The sequence below is a fragment of the Heteronotia binoei genome, chromosome 13 (genome assembly GCF_032191835.1).
Source record: "Heteronotia binoei isolate CCM8104 ecotype False Entrance Well chromosome 13, APGP_CSIRO_Hbin_v1, whole genome shotgun sequence".
NCBI lineage: Eukaryota > Metazoa > Chordata > Lepidosauria > Squamata > Gekkonidae > Heteronotia > Heteronotia binoei.
This window is the reverse complement of record NC_083235.1, coordinates 6,763,029-6,776,829: the sequence shown is the minus strand read 5'-3', so window position 1 is coordinate 6,776,829 and position 13,801 is coordinate 6,763,029.

Genomic DNA, 13,801 nt, shown 5'->3' with positions numbered 1-13,801 from the left:
TCTGAGTAGACAATACTGACTTTGATGGACCGAGGGTCTGATTCAGTAGAAGGCAGCTTCAGATGTTCAGTTGTTTTCGACTCTGGGGTGACGTTGCTTTCCCAACGTTTTCATGGCAGACTTCTTACGGGGTGGTTTGCCCTATGCCTTCCCCAGTCATCTACACTTTCCCCCCAGCAAGCTGGGGACTCCTTTGAGCAACCTCGGAAGGATGGAAGGCTGAGTCAACCTGGAGCCGGCTACATGAACCAGCTTCCGCTGGGATCGAACTCAGGTCGTGAGCAGAGGGCTCCGACTGCAGTACTGCAGCTTTACCGCTCTGTGCCACGGGGCTCTTATATATTAGGAAGGCCTAATCACAAAAGAGAACACAACCCACAACCGTACCAAAGTCTCACAAAAGACGACTCAGCGTCACTAAATCCGATGGTAAAATCCAGGTTACGACAGAGGTAAGTTCTTCAGAGGAGTCCAAGGCTCCAAAGTGTCTTCACAAATATTTGATGGAATAATCTTATGCAGCAGAGCACATACAAAACGCGACAGGGCTGTACTAGATTCCCTGTTTCGCATCAGAGCTTCTATGAGCTTCATAATGCCATTATACATTTTTCGATAGAGCAAAGTTTCAGAATCCTTAGCAAAAGTATACACTGGGGGCTTCACTATAATTAATTTTAAAAATAGGGGCACCATTTTTTCACTGAAGTAGTATTTCTACCCTACAGTGTCCTTTTTGAATCCCCTTCTGTGTTCAGTTGGCTTCAACACATTGCCGTGCTGGATTATGTTAACCAGTCAGAAGTTCAGGGTAAACCGTTCCTTATCTCTGTTGTTTTGCTGAATTCCTTTCCTCTTCTCGGAAACCACTTCAGAGCCAAAACATTAATGAGGCGGTCAGATATTTTGCTGGGACCCTGTTTGGGGGGGAAAGCTGTGATTTCCTTCCTGTTGCTACTCAGCAGAGAGAGGTGCGACTTCGCCGGCCTGACAACAGGGAACTCCAGTTGAACAATAATAGACATGGCCGATTGGAGCCCGGTTACTCCCCTGAATTGTATGAGTAATGTACGAAAACAAGCTATCGCAATGGCTTGAAGGGCTTCTCACATTCCCTTCAGTGAAACGGCTTTTCCAATCTGTGCGTGCCAAGAAATACATTCTCCCCCCCCACACACACACAAGTTTTCTCGTTCTCCAGAGAACAGGTCTTTGCAAGCCAGCTACAAGGTATTGTGGGTTTGCCAGGCACTGAATCTTTCATGCATAAGTGCCAGGCAAGCAACACAATCAAGCAGTGATTCAAGTCTCCCTGGCCTACAATGCAGGGCTGGCGTTCTGCATTTAGGGTTGCCAGCTCTGGCTTTGGAAAGGGCAGCTTCTGGGAGAGCTCTCTCAGCCCCACCCACCTCACAGGGTGTCTGTTGTGAGGGAAGAAGATAAAGGCGATTGTGAGCCACTCTGAGACTCTGATTCAGAGAGAAGGGCAGGGTATAAATCTATGGTCTTCTTCTTCTTTGTCACATTGTCACGCCTCTTTGCCACGCTCCAGCCAGGAAGGGTGGTTGTAGCGGACAATAGAACCAAAGAGAGAACTGACGGCCCGTCATATCCTGCTTCGAGGATAAGTTTAAAGAGAGAGAACGCATTTGAGGGCCAGTTTGGTGTAGTGGTGAAGTGGGTGGACTCTTATCTGAGAGAACCGGGTTTGATTCCCCACTCCTCCACTTGCAGCTGCTGGAATGGCCTTGGGTCAGCCATAGCTCTCGCAGGAGTTGCCCTTGAAAGGGGGCAGCTTCTGTCAGAGCTCTCTCAGCCCCACCCACCTCACAGGGTGTCTGTTGTGAGGGAAGAAGATAAAGGAGATTGTGAGCCATTCTGAGACTCTGTTTCAGAGAGAAGGGCAGGGTATAAATCTATGGTCTTCTTCTACTGATGTTTCATTTTATTTTATTTTTAAATTGTGAGAATAAGTGCTTGCTGGCCATGTTAGGAAGGAGGGTGGCAGGATAGGATGATGTGGGAGGCCAAGTCACACATCAGGGAGAGGGGAGGGTGGCTTGGCTTTGTTGAGGGCAGCTTGGTGATGGGAGGGGACAAGGTGACAGCGCTCAGGAGCCAGAGTCATGCGTCAGGGAGGGGGCACCCAGTGGTGCCCCCTAGACCCGGTGGCGCCCTAGGTGACTGCCTACTTTGCCTACTCCCACGCACCGGCCCTGCTTGGAGCTGCTGGAATGCCCTTGGGTCAGCCATAACTCTCGTAGGAGTTGTCCTTGAAAGGGGCAGCTTCTGTGAGAGCTCTCTCATCCCCACCCACCTCACAGGGTGTCTGTTCTGGGGGAAGGAGATTATGAACCGCTCTGAGACTCTGAGATTCAGAGTGGAGGATGGGATATTTTATTTATTTCTATCCATTTGTAGTCTGCCCTTTCCCAAGGTGGGCTCAGGACGGATTCCAACATAAGTAAACCATTAAAACTAACAATAAGCAATCTAACAGATAAATGGTAAAACAATCAAACAAAGAGCCAGTATGGTGTAGTGGTTAAGTGTGCGAACTCTTATCTGGGAGAACCGGGTTTGATTCCCCGCTCCTCCACTTGCAGCTGCTGGGATGGCCTTGGGTCAGCCATAGCTCTCGCAGGAGTTGTCCTTGAAAGGGCAGTTGCTGTGAGAGTCCTTTCACAGGGTGTCTGTTGTGGGGGGAGAAGATACAGGAGATTATAAGCCGCTCGGAGTCTCTGATTCAGAGAGAAGGGCGGGGTATAAATCTGCCCCCACCTCACAAGGTGTCTGTTGTGGGGGGAGAAGATATAGGAGATTGTAAGCTGCTCTGAGTCTCTGATTTGGGGAGAAGGGCGGGGTATAAATCTGCAATCCTTCTTCTTCTTCAAACAGATTAAAAATAAAACAGTTAAGCCGCAGCCCGGAGTTAGTTCAAGTCAGCATTGATTGCAATTCAGTCATGGAAGGTGCGGACATATCACTTCTTAAGGCATCCTTGTCCCAGCCTACGTGTCCAAAAGTATCAGCTGTATCAGCCCGATTTTAGGCAATCAGTGTAGGGAGGCCTATTTAGATGGTATAATAGGATAAGGACGTCCGCTTGCCTCAGCCATAGGCCTGGCGGAACAGCTCCGTCTTACAGGCCCTCCGGAATGGCAACAAATCCGGTTGGGCCCACACCTCCACAGGGAGCTGATTCCACCAGGTTGGGACCAGGGCCGAAAAAGCCCTGGTCTGGTCGAGGCAAGCCGGATGTTGAATGGTCGGGCACAACAACATCTGGGGCTCATATGGGGAGAGACGGTCCCGCAGGTAGGTCGGTCCCAAGCCACACAAGGCTTTAAACGTCAATACTAAAACCTTGAAGCGGATCTGGCTCTCTACCGGTAGGCAGTGCAAACGGCGCGGCATCGGCCGACTGCTCGCCCGTACAGGCGGTTCAGTCAGCAATCGTGCTGCCGCGTTCTGCCCCAGCTGCAGCTTCCGAATCAGCCTCAAGGGCAAGCCTGCGTAGAGCGAGTTGCAGTAGTTCAACTTGGAAGAGACTGTTGCGTGGATCACCGTAGGTAAGTCCTAAGGGGCCGGAGAGGGTGCTAGTTGTTGGGCCTGCAGAAGATCGTGCAACAGCTGTGCCTCCATGGAAAGGGTAACACAACAAAAAATGCAAGCGAGTGACCAATTTACTAAGAAATATATAGAAACCAGTCCTAATGTCCAAAACATGTACATTCAAGTCCCAAAGTAATGCGGTGACAAGCCAATCGATTAAGTACTTGTTTCTTCCCAGTCTTCATCAGACTTGGGACCAAAATTGATTCAATTATATAGATTCTTTACATAATTTTTTAAAAAAGGGGGACGCAGAGCGTCTCCAGCAGCAATTTCACATCAGCTACAGCTCAGTATGAGGCTTCTTGCGCCATATTACATAAAAAATTATGTAAAGAATCTATATAATTGAATCAATATTGGTCCCAGGTCTGATGAAGACTGGAAAGAAACAAGTACTTAATCGATCGGCTTGTCATCGCATTACTGTGGGACTTGAATGTACATGTTTTGGACATTTGGACTGTTTTCTATATATTTCTTAGTAAATTGATCACTTGCTGGCATTTTTTGTTGTGTTATTCATTATAGCAACCTCTCTGATTGTATTCTACTGAGAGCGCCAGTTTGGTGTAGTGGTTAAGTGTGCGGACTCTGGGAGAACCAGGTTTGATTCCCCACTCTTCCACTTGCATCTGCTGACATGGCTTTGGGTCAGGCATAGCTCTGGCAGAGGTTGTCCTTGAAAGCCCCACCCACCTCACAGAGTGTCTGTTGTGGGGGGGGGAGGGAGAAGATATTGGAGATTGTAAGCCGCTGAGTCTCTGATTCAGAGAGAAGGGTGGGGTATAAATCTGCAGTCTTCTTATCTCAGCTGAAGGGTGTTCTCTTTTTTTTTTAACATATGATAAGTTTATTTTAGAAATTCCAAGTTATACAGAACTTCGTTGGGTGAAGTAGTATAAAGTAGATTTAATTCCATATAAAACAAAATTCTACTATGCATAAAGTACTTTGGTATATATATAACATTGTGGAACATCTTATTTAGCATTTAAGATAACATCCAGTTTGCCAATCAATCAATCAATCGATAAATAAATATCTTCTAAGGATAAATTAACTGGTAACTGGGCTAGAATTTTGACTCTTAAGTTAAGAATAATGCCTTGTTAGCACAGCAGCCAAGAAGGTCAGAGCGCCTGCTCCGGCTGCAACGCCACTGAGGATGTTCTCCGCAACCGAGAACGAAACGTCTGGAAGGAAAACTTTCTCCAGTAGAACACGGCACTTGAGCCCGAAAGATTCTACAAACCCTAATGATGTTACCAGCCATGAAAATCTGAAATCTTTGATAATAATGCCTTGCTCCATCCCAAGCCAAACAAAAGGGAATATTTAAATACAAAGAGATAGAAGGGATAGCATAAATTAGAAAAAGTATTATAGTGAGAGAAACCGAAGGTGTTGTGTTAATAGGTAAGATGTTTTTAGATTCAGTATATTCCAGAAATTGAAGCCTTTTTTCTTCAAAAGATGCGACCATTTACCCCAAAGTCACCTCTTTTGAAGGGCGTTCTGATGAAGGGTGCCAGAACACAAAAGCTGATACCCAGAATAAAGCTTTGCTGGTCTCAAAGGTGCCTCTGGGTTCAGACTTGCTTCTGCTGCTTCAGACCATCACGGCTACCCATCCCGATCTCTCTCCCCCCCCCCCCCTTGCCTGTGAGCTTATACCAGGGGAAAGAAAACGGCTTGGTGCGAGGCCCACAAACGCCTCTGCCAATGGGTGTGGTGGATATCGGAGGGTGGGGAGCACTGCAGCAGGAAGGAAACCTCACACAAGCTTTCACATTTGATGCTCCTTTTTTGCCAGCCCTTGTGGTTTTGTCTTTCCAAACGGTTCTCTGTCTCTCTCTGCTTAAGATGACGGCTGCCCTGTTCCAGAAAGCGGTTCTTCTTCTCAGCTTCTTATTGCCAGCGGGTAAGTCCTAAAAACTTCAAGATTGGCTAGAATTTAGAGACGGCCCTGCTCTGTTTGAAACCGAGGGTGAAAACTGGGAAGCTGGTTTAATTGAAGATTCTTCGATACAACAGAGAACCCAGCTGAGGAACTGGGGTGGACGGGGCGGGGTGGACACCGGAGGGTTATGCTGGGGATGCCAATGGCCAGGTGGGGCCTGGAGATCTCCCAGAATGATGGTTGATCTCCAAATTGCAGTGATCATTTACTGGGGAGGCTGTTTTGGAGGGTGGAACTTCAGGCATTAGACCCTGCTAAAGTCCCTCCCCTCCCTCCCTCCTCATTCCACCACAAAATCTCCAGGGATTGTCCAACCCATTTGTCTGGCTTTGCATGAGCACTTCGGGTTTCACTTGAAGCGTGTCGGGCTTCCTACGCGGATATCACCGCAATGCTTCTATAGCCCACGTGTTCACTGTCGCAGGGGACAAACACAAGCTTACTTGTTTTGTCTATTGACTTCTCTCCTGCCGTTTCTCCCCAGCGGAGACCCATAGTGCCTTACACCCTTCTCTTCTCTGTTTCATCTGCACAGCCCTATGAGGTAGGCTAGGCTGAAAGCCTGTGACTGGCCCAAGGTCACGCAGCAGGCTCCCGTAGCGTGAGAGGGGGGATTCGAACCTGGGTTTCCCAGATCTGAGTCCGAGACTCAAAACAATTACACCGCTCTGTTTCCACCCTGTTGTTCATTGCATGTATAAGCCTGGGGCTGCCAAGTCCAATTCATGAAATATCTGGGGACTTTGGGGGTGGAGCCAGGATACTTTGGGGGTGGAGCCAGGAGACATTGAGGGTGGAGCCAGAAGTAAGATTGTAACAAGCAGAATTGAACGCCAAAGAGAGTTCTGGCCATCACATTTAAATGCCTTCCCTCCGTTGGAAATAATGAAGGCTAGGGGCACCTTCTTTGGGGACTCGTAGAATTGGACCTCTGGGTCTGATCTTTTTGAAACATGGAGGGTCCTTTGAGGAGAAGCACCAGATGCTATGCCTCTACCTCAAAAAAACTGCCCCTCCAGGTACCTGCAGATCTATTATACCCTATGGGAATCGGTCTCCGTAGTAGGGTTGCCAAGTCCAATTTAAGAAATATCTGGGGACTTTGGGGGTGGAGCCAGAAGACTTTGGGGGCGGAGCCAGGAGACATTGGGGGCGGGGCCAAGAGCAAGGGTGTGACAAGCATCATTGAACTCCAAGGGAGTTCTGGCCATCACATTTAAAGGGACTGCACAAATTTTTAAATGCCTTCCTTCCATAGGGAATAATGAAGGATAGGGGCACCTTCTTTTGGGGCTCATAGAGTTGGACCCCCTAGTCCAATCTTTTTGAAACTTGGGAGGTATTTTGGGGAGAGGCACTAGATGCTATACTGAAAATTTGGTGCCTCTATCTCAAAAAACAGTCCCCCCCGAGCCCCTGATACCCACGGATCAATTCCCCATCATTCCCTATGGGAATTGTTCTTGGAGCTGCATGATGGCTCTGGGGGTGGGGCTTCCCCCGCCGGCCAGCTGGCTGGGGGAGGGGGGAAGCCTGTAAAACCGGGGGATCCCCCTCCGGGACCTGGTGATTGGGAAGCCTACTCCGTAGAGAATAATGGAGTGCCCAGCAGACATTTCCCTCCCCCCCCCACTGTGGCGGGAGGGCCTCCAAACGGGGGATCCCCTGCCCCCACCTGGGGATTGGCAACCCTATATAGGCAACAGGAAGCTCAGACTGGGAGCCAGTTTCCAGCATGGCTGTATACGTAGAGCTGAGCATAATTTCTCACCCCTTCGGCTCCACCTTTGCTGATCTCTGCACGCTGCAGAGAAGGATCCCCGCCTTTAAATGAACGCTCAGTGCGTCCATCCAACTCCCAAGGAACGATATTAGTGTTTCTCAGCACCCATCTCCCTCTCTTTGTTTATAAGCAGGGGTGGCCAACGGTAGCTCTCCAGATGTATTTTTGCCTACAACTCCCATCAGCCCCAGCCAACATGGCCATGCTGGCTGGGGCTGATGGGAGTTGTAGGCAAAAAAAAAAAGCTGGAGAGCTACCGTTGGCCACCCTTGTAGCATAGCGTGAGTCAGAATTGGGAACAGGAAGCCTTGGCTTCAGGCCAATTCAGAGGCCATTTTAACAACCTGGGAGAGTTCATAAAAAATCCGAAAAGGCCTGCTGAATCTGACTGGTGAGGGTCACATTAGTCCAGCCTCCTGTCACACAAAGTGGTCACTCAGTTCCTCTTGAGGGACAATGACAGGGCAGAGAGGCGGAGGCCTTCCCCTGAGAAGAACATCAGAAGAGCCCTGCTGGGTCAAACCAGTGAGGGTCCACCTAGTCTAGCCTCCTGTCTCACACATGGGCGCAGCCAGTTCTGATGTCTTCGGATGTTCTTCTCAGGGGAAGGCCTCGGCCTCTCTGCCCTGTTGCTGTCCCTCCAGAGGAACTGGTTGGCCATTGTGTGAGACAGGAGGCTGGACTAGATGGAACCTCACTGGTCTGACCCAGCAGGGCTCTTCTGATGTTCTTCTCAGGGGAAGGTCGCAGCCTCTCTGCCCTGTTGTTGACCCTCCAGAGGAACTGGTTGGCCACACTGTGAGACAGGAGGCTGGACTAGATGGACCCTCACTGGTCTGATCCAGCAGGGCTCTTCAGATGTTCTTCTCAGGGGAAGGCCTCATCCTCTCTGCCCTGTTGTTGGCCTTCCAGAGGAACTGGCTGTCCACACTGTGAGACAGGAGGCTGGACTAGGTGGACCTTCTCCAGTTGGATCCAGCAGGGCTCTTCTGATGTTCTTCTCAGGGGAAGGCCTTGGCCTCTCTGCCCTGTTTTTGGCCTTCCAGAGGAACTGGCTGTCCACACTGAGACAGGAGGCTGGACTAGATGGACCCTCCCTTGTCTGACCCAGCAGGGCTCTTCTGATGTTCTTCTCAGGGGAAGGCCTCTGCCTCTCTGCCCTGTTGCTGGCCCTCCAGAGGAACTGGTTGGCCACTGTGTGAGACAGGAGGCTGGACTAGATGGACCCTCCCTTGTCTGACCCAGCAGGGCTCTTCTGATGTTCTTCTCAGGCGATGGCCTTGGCCTCTCTGCCCTGTTGTTGGCCCTCCAGAGGAACTGCCTGGCCACTGTGTGAGACAGGAGGTTGGACTAGATGGACCCTCACTGGTCTGACCCAGCAGGGCTCTTCTGATGTTCTTCTCAGGGAAAGGCCTCAGCCTCTCTGCCCTGTTTTTGGCCCATCAGAGGAACTAGTTGGCCACTGTGTGTGATCGGATCCCTCCCCCTCCCCCCACTTATTTTGGTATCTCTTTTCTTCCCCTCCCCTTACTTTCTTCTCTCCACCCCCCCGCCATGTCTGTTGTCTCACTTTGTTTCTTTCTGCCTCCCTCCCTTGTTCATTCTTTCTCTCTCTTTGTGTTGGACCTGGAGCGGCTCCAGAACTTCAAGTTTGGAGAAAAATCACCTTTTTTCCGTGTTGGCCCAGCCCTGTGGATTTAGGTATCCGCAGATCTGCCCGCACTTGAGAAATAGATGTAAAGGTCAGTGGAGAAACTGATATCCCTCTCTAATAACAAGAAACAGATCAGCAACAGTAATTTCCCAGTTCTGGTGTCCTGAAAGGGACAAGGAGAAAAGATAACTGGGGGAAAGGGGTATCTTAAACTAACCGGAGCTCTAATCTGTGTGTGCCAACATGCACGAACCCTTGTTAAGGCTTGTTCAGTTTTGGCAGGTTTCTCCTCTTTCGTTCCTCATTTACTCCCGTTAAAGAAACAGCAAACTTGCTTGGAGAAAATATAACATCTCACATGTTGCCGTGTGGGAGAAAGCACCCTGTATCCTCCTCTGCTCACAAGTTGTGTTTGTGTTTGTGTGTGGTGTATCCAGGGCTCTTTTTTTTAGCAGGAATGCACAGGAACACAGTTCTGGCTGGTCTGACATCGGGGGTGGAGCCTACTATGCAAATGAGTTCCTGCTGGGCTTTTTCTACAAAAAAAGCCCCACGCAAAACAATGGTGGTGCCAGGGGCTGTGACCTAATATGCAAATAAGTTCCTGCAGGTCCTTCTCTACAAAAAAAACCCCGTGCAAAACAATGGTGGTGCCAGGGGCTGTGGCCTAATATGCAAATAAGTTCCTGCAGGTCCTTCTCTACAAAAAAAACCCCGTGCAAAACAATGGTGGTGTCAGGGGGTGTGGCCTAATATGCAAATAAGTTCCTGCCAGGCCTCCCAAAAAGCCACACGCAAAACAATGGTGTTGTCAAGGGGCGTGGCCTAATATGCAAATAAGTTCCTGCCAGGCATTTTCTACAAAAAAGCCCCGCGCAAAACAATGGTGCTGTCAGGGGGCATGGCCTAATATGCAAATAAGTTCCTGCCGGGCATTTTCTACAAAAAAGCCCTGCGCAAAACAATGGTGGTGTCAGGGGTGTGGCCTAATATGTAAATAAGTTCCTGCCGGGCCTTTCCTACAAAAAAGCACCGCGCAAAACAACGGTGGTGGTCAGGGAGTGTGGCCTAATATGCAGATAAGTTTCTGCCAGGCCTTTTCTACAAAAAAGCCCTGCGCAAAACAATGGTGGTGTCAGGGGGTGTGGCCTAATATGCAAATAAGTTCCTGCTGGGCCTTTTCTACAAAAAAGCCCCATGCAAAACAATGGCGCTGTCAGGGGTGTGTGGCCTAATATGCAAATAAGTTCCTGCTGGGCCTCTTCTTCAAAACAGCCCCGCGCAAAACAATGGTGGTATCAGGGGGTGTGTCCTAAGATGCAAATGAGTTCCTGCTGGGCTTTTCCTAAAAACACAAAAGCCCTGGGTGTAAGTGTAAAAATACAGTCATTCTGATCTTGTTTAACGTAAGAACAAATAGGATTGTGCATAACTGGGAACCTGTAAGCAGGCTTTCTGCCCTGCCCTGGCTGGCTGGCCTGTTCTTGTCAGATCTCCGAAGCTAATGTGGGTCATCCTTGGTTAGTACTTGGATGGGAGACCCCCAAGGAAGCCCAGGGAGGCTATGCAGAGGCAGGCAAGGGCAACACCACCTCTGCAGGTCTCTTGCCTTGTCCTGAATGGCCCCGGCTAACCTGATCTCATCAGATCTCAGAAGCTAAGCAGGGTTAGTACTGGGATGGGAGCCTATCAAGGAAGTTCTTGGTTGCTATGCAAAGCAGGCAATGGCAACCCAATTCTGTTCCTCCCTTGCCTTGAAAACCCTACTCTTTATACTAGGGTTGCCAGGTCTAATTCAAGAAATATCTGGGGACTTCGGGGGTGGAGCCAGGAGACTTTGGGGGTGCTGCCAGGAGACTTTGGGGATGGAGCCAGGAGACTTGGGGTGGAGCCAGGAGCAAGGGCGTGACAAGCACAAAACTGAACTCCAAAGGGAGTTCTGGACATCATATTTAAAGGGGCCGCACATCTTTTAAATGCCTTCCCTCCACTGGAAATAATGAAGGATAGGGGCACCTTCTTTTGGGGCTCAGAGAGTTGGACCCCCTGGTCCAATCCTTTTGAAACTTGGAGGGTGTTTTGAGGAGAGGCACTGGATGCTATGCTGCAAATTTGGTGCCTCTGCCTCAAACCACCGCTCCCCCCTCCAGAGCCCCAGATACCTGCAGATCAATTCTCCAATATACCCTATGGGAATCAGTCTTCATAGGGAATAATGGAGCACCCAGCGGACATTTCCCTCCCTGCTCCCCCCTTTCTGATGACACTGAAGTGGGGGAAGGGCCTCCAAACCAGGAGATCCCCTGTCCCCACCTGGAGACTGGCAATCCTTCTTTACACCCATGCAAGAATGCTTTTGGACAAGGTCTCCTTACATACAGAGCTGACTTTCCCTGTAACTTTCATTGCCTTTGGGACTGTAAAAGCATTCATGCATCAGAACATCCACACATCAGTTTTCCCTGTTGTGGGCCCTGGGGCTCCAATACCCCCTCCGCCACAAAAGGGCTTTTTTTTAAAAAAAAAAGTGGTTGCCAAGTCCAATTCAAGAAAAGTCTGGTGACTTTGGGGGTGGAGCCAGGAGACTTTGGGGTGGAGCCAGGAGACTTTGGGGTGGAGCCAGGAGCAAGGTTGTGACAAGCATAATTGAACTCCAAAGGGAATCCCGGCCATCACATTTAAAGGGACTGCACACCTTTTAAATGCCTTCCATCCATTGGAAAAGATGAAGGATAGGGGCACCTTCTTTGGAGACTCATAGAATTGGACTCCTGGGTCCAATCCTTATGAAATTTGGAGGGTATTTTGGGGAGAGGCACTGGATGCTATGCTGCAACTTTGGTGCCTCTACCTCAAAACAACAAACCTCCCCAAGCCCCAGATACCCATGAGTCAATTCTCCATTCTATGTTATGGGAATCAGTCTCCATAGGGAATAATGGAGTGCCCAGCAGACATTCCCTTCCCCCCGCTTTCTGATGACTCTGGAAGGCCTCCAAACTGGGGGATCCCCTGCCCCCACCTGGGGATTGGCAACCCTATAATTGATAGGTCACCCTTACACAATAATGTTGTATAGCAGGGGTGGCCAACAGTAGCTCTCCAGATGCTTTTTGCCTACAACTCCCATCAGCCCAGCCAGCATGGCCAATGGCTGGGGCTGATGGGAGTTGTAGGCAAAAACATCTGGAGAGCTACCGTTGGCCACCGCTGTTGTATAGGGAACTCTGTTGTTCCCTATGGAGACTCATTCTTATAGGAAATAATGGAGAATTGAATTAAGAACATAAGAGAAGCCCTGTTGGATCAGGCCAATGGCCCATCCAGTCCAACACCCTGTGTCACACAGTGGCACCAAATTTTCAGTATAGCATCCAGTGCCTCTCCTCAAAACACCCTCCATGTTTCAAAAAAATTGGACCAGGGGGTCCAATTTTATGAGCCCCCAAAGAAGGTGCTCCTATCCATTATTTCCAATAGAGGGAAGGCATTTAAAAGGTGTACAGTCCCTTTAAATGTGACGGCCAGAACTCCCTTTGGAGTTCAATGATGCTTGTCACACCCTTGCTCCTGGCTCCACCCCCAATGTCTCCTGGCTCCACCCCCAAAAGTCCCCAGATTTTTCTTGTATTGGATTTGGCAATCCTAAATCGCTGTAACATCCTAGCTTTTGTTTCAAAAATCCCACGGAATCTAAAGCTTATTGATTCATAGAGTTCCATAAATCCAAAGCGACTGGACGACACACGCTTTTCAGCTCCATCTTACAGCCAGCCTAGCCATAGCGGAGAGGAGGGGAAATGAGTTGCCACAGCTGGGGCTGGCGTGTCTTGCGTCATTTCCTGCACTTCTGAAATCGATGCCTCTGGGTCTCACCGGAGTTTCCTGCAGCGATGGGAGATTACGGCTCCGCAAAGACAGCAGGGCGGGCTGGTGTTGTGTAACCTCCGTGGTTTCTGGCCTCCAGCAATGGCGAAATCAGCCCACGCCAGGAGAAAACCACAGAGGGTTGAAAAAGCTGAGTTAGCGTGAGCCAGCTCACAGATTTTTAGCCTCCGGCTCACACATTTGTGTCTTAGCTCAGCAAGGATGACCCCCGAGCACAATAATTTATGCAGCGGCTCACAACTTTAAGGCCAGCAGCTCACAACTTTAAGGCCAGTCGCTTGCAAAATAGCATCTTTGCTCACAAGACTCCGCAGCTTAGAGGGAACGTTGGGAAAGGGCTGCGTGTTGAGATGCCCAAATCCAGCACGGTTCTTACTTTTCTTGTGACATTCCTTTCCATCTGTCAGCCGCCATCCTGAGAAGCAAAGGGAAGCCAAAGCTTCTGTGATCACCAGCCTCAAACATTAGCAAATCCCAAGAAACTATCCAGATTAAATTAATATAAACTGAAAACTGGCAAATGTCAATGCACTCATTTAAACAACACAGAACGGCTTGGAAAGCCACCCGAAAGAAAGTCCCAGCTCATAAGCAATCCAATGCTGCCTTCTCATGAGGAAATCCGATGGTAAGGAGAAGAAGAAGATATCCAAACAATCCAATTTGGTTTTGTACAGCAGCCGGCAGGCCAGTTATTGCAACAAAGCTGTACTAATGCCCTTGTTTCACTTTGTCGCTACTTGTAGTTACTTGCTACAAAGCGAATTGAGAAAGAATTTCTGGCGTTCTTACCTGTTCTCTGTAATGGATTTGTGAAGCTCGAAGAAGCAACTGCGAAACAAGGACATTAGTACAGCCTCGTTGCCCCGGAAGGTAGGACCAGAACCAATGGGTTGAA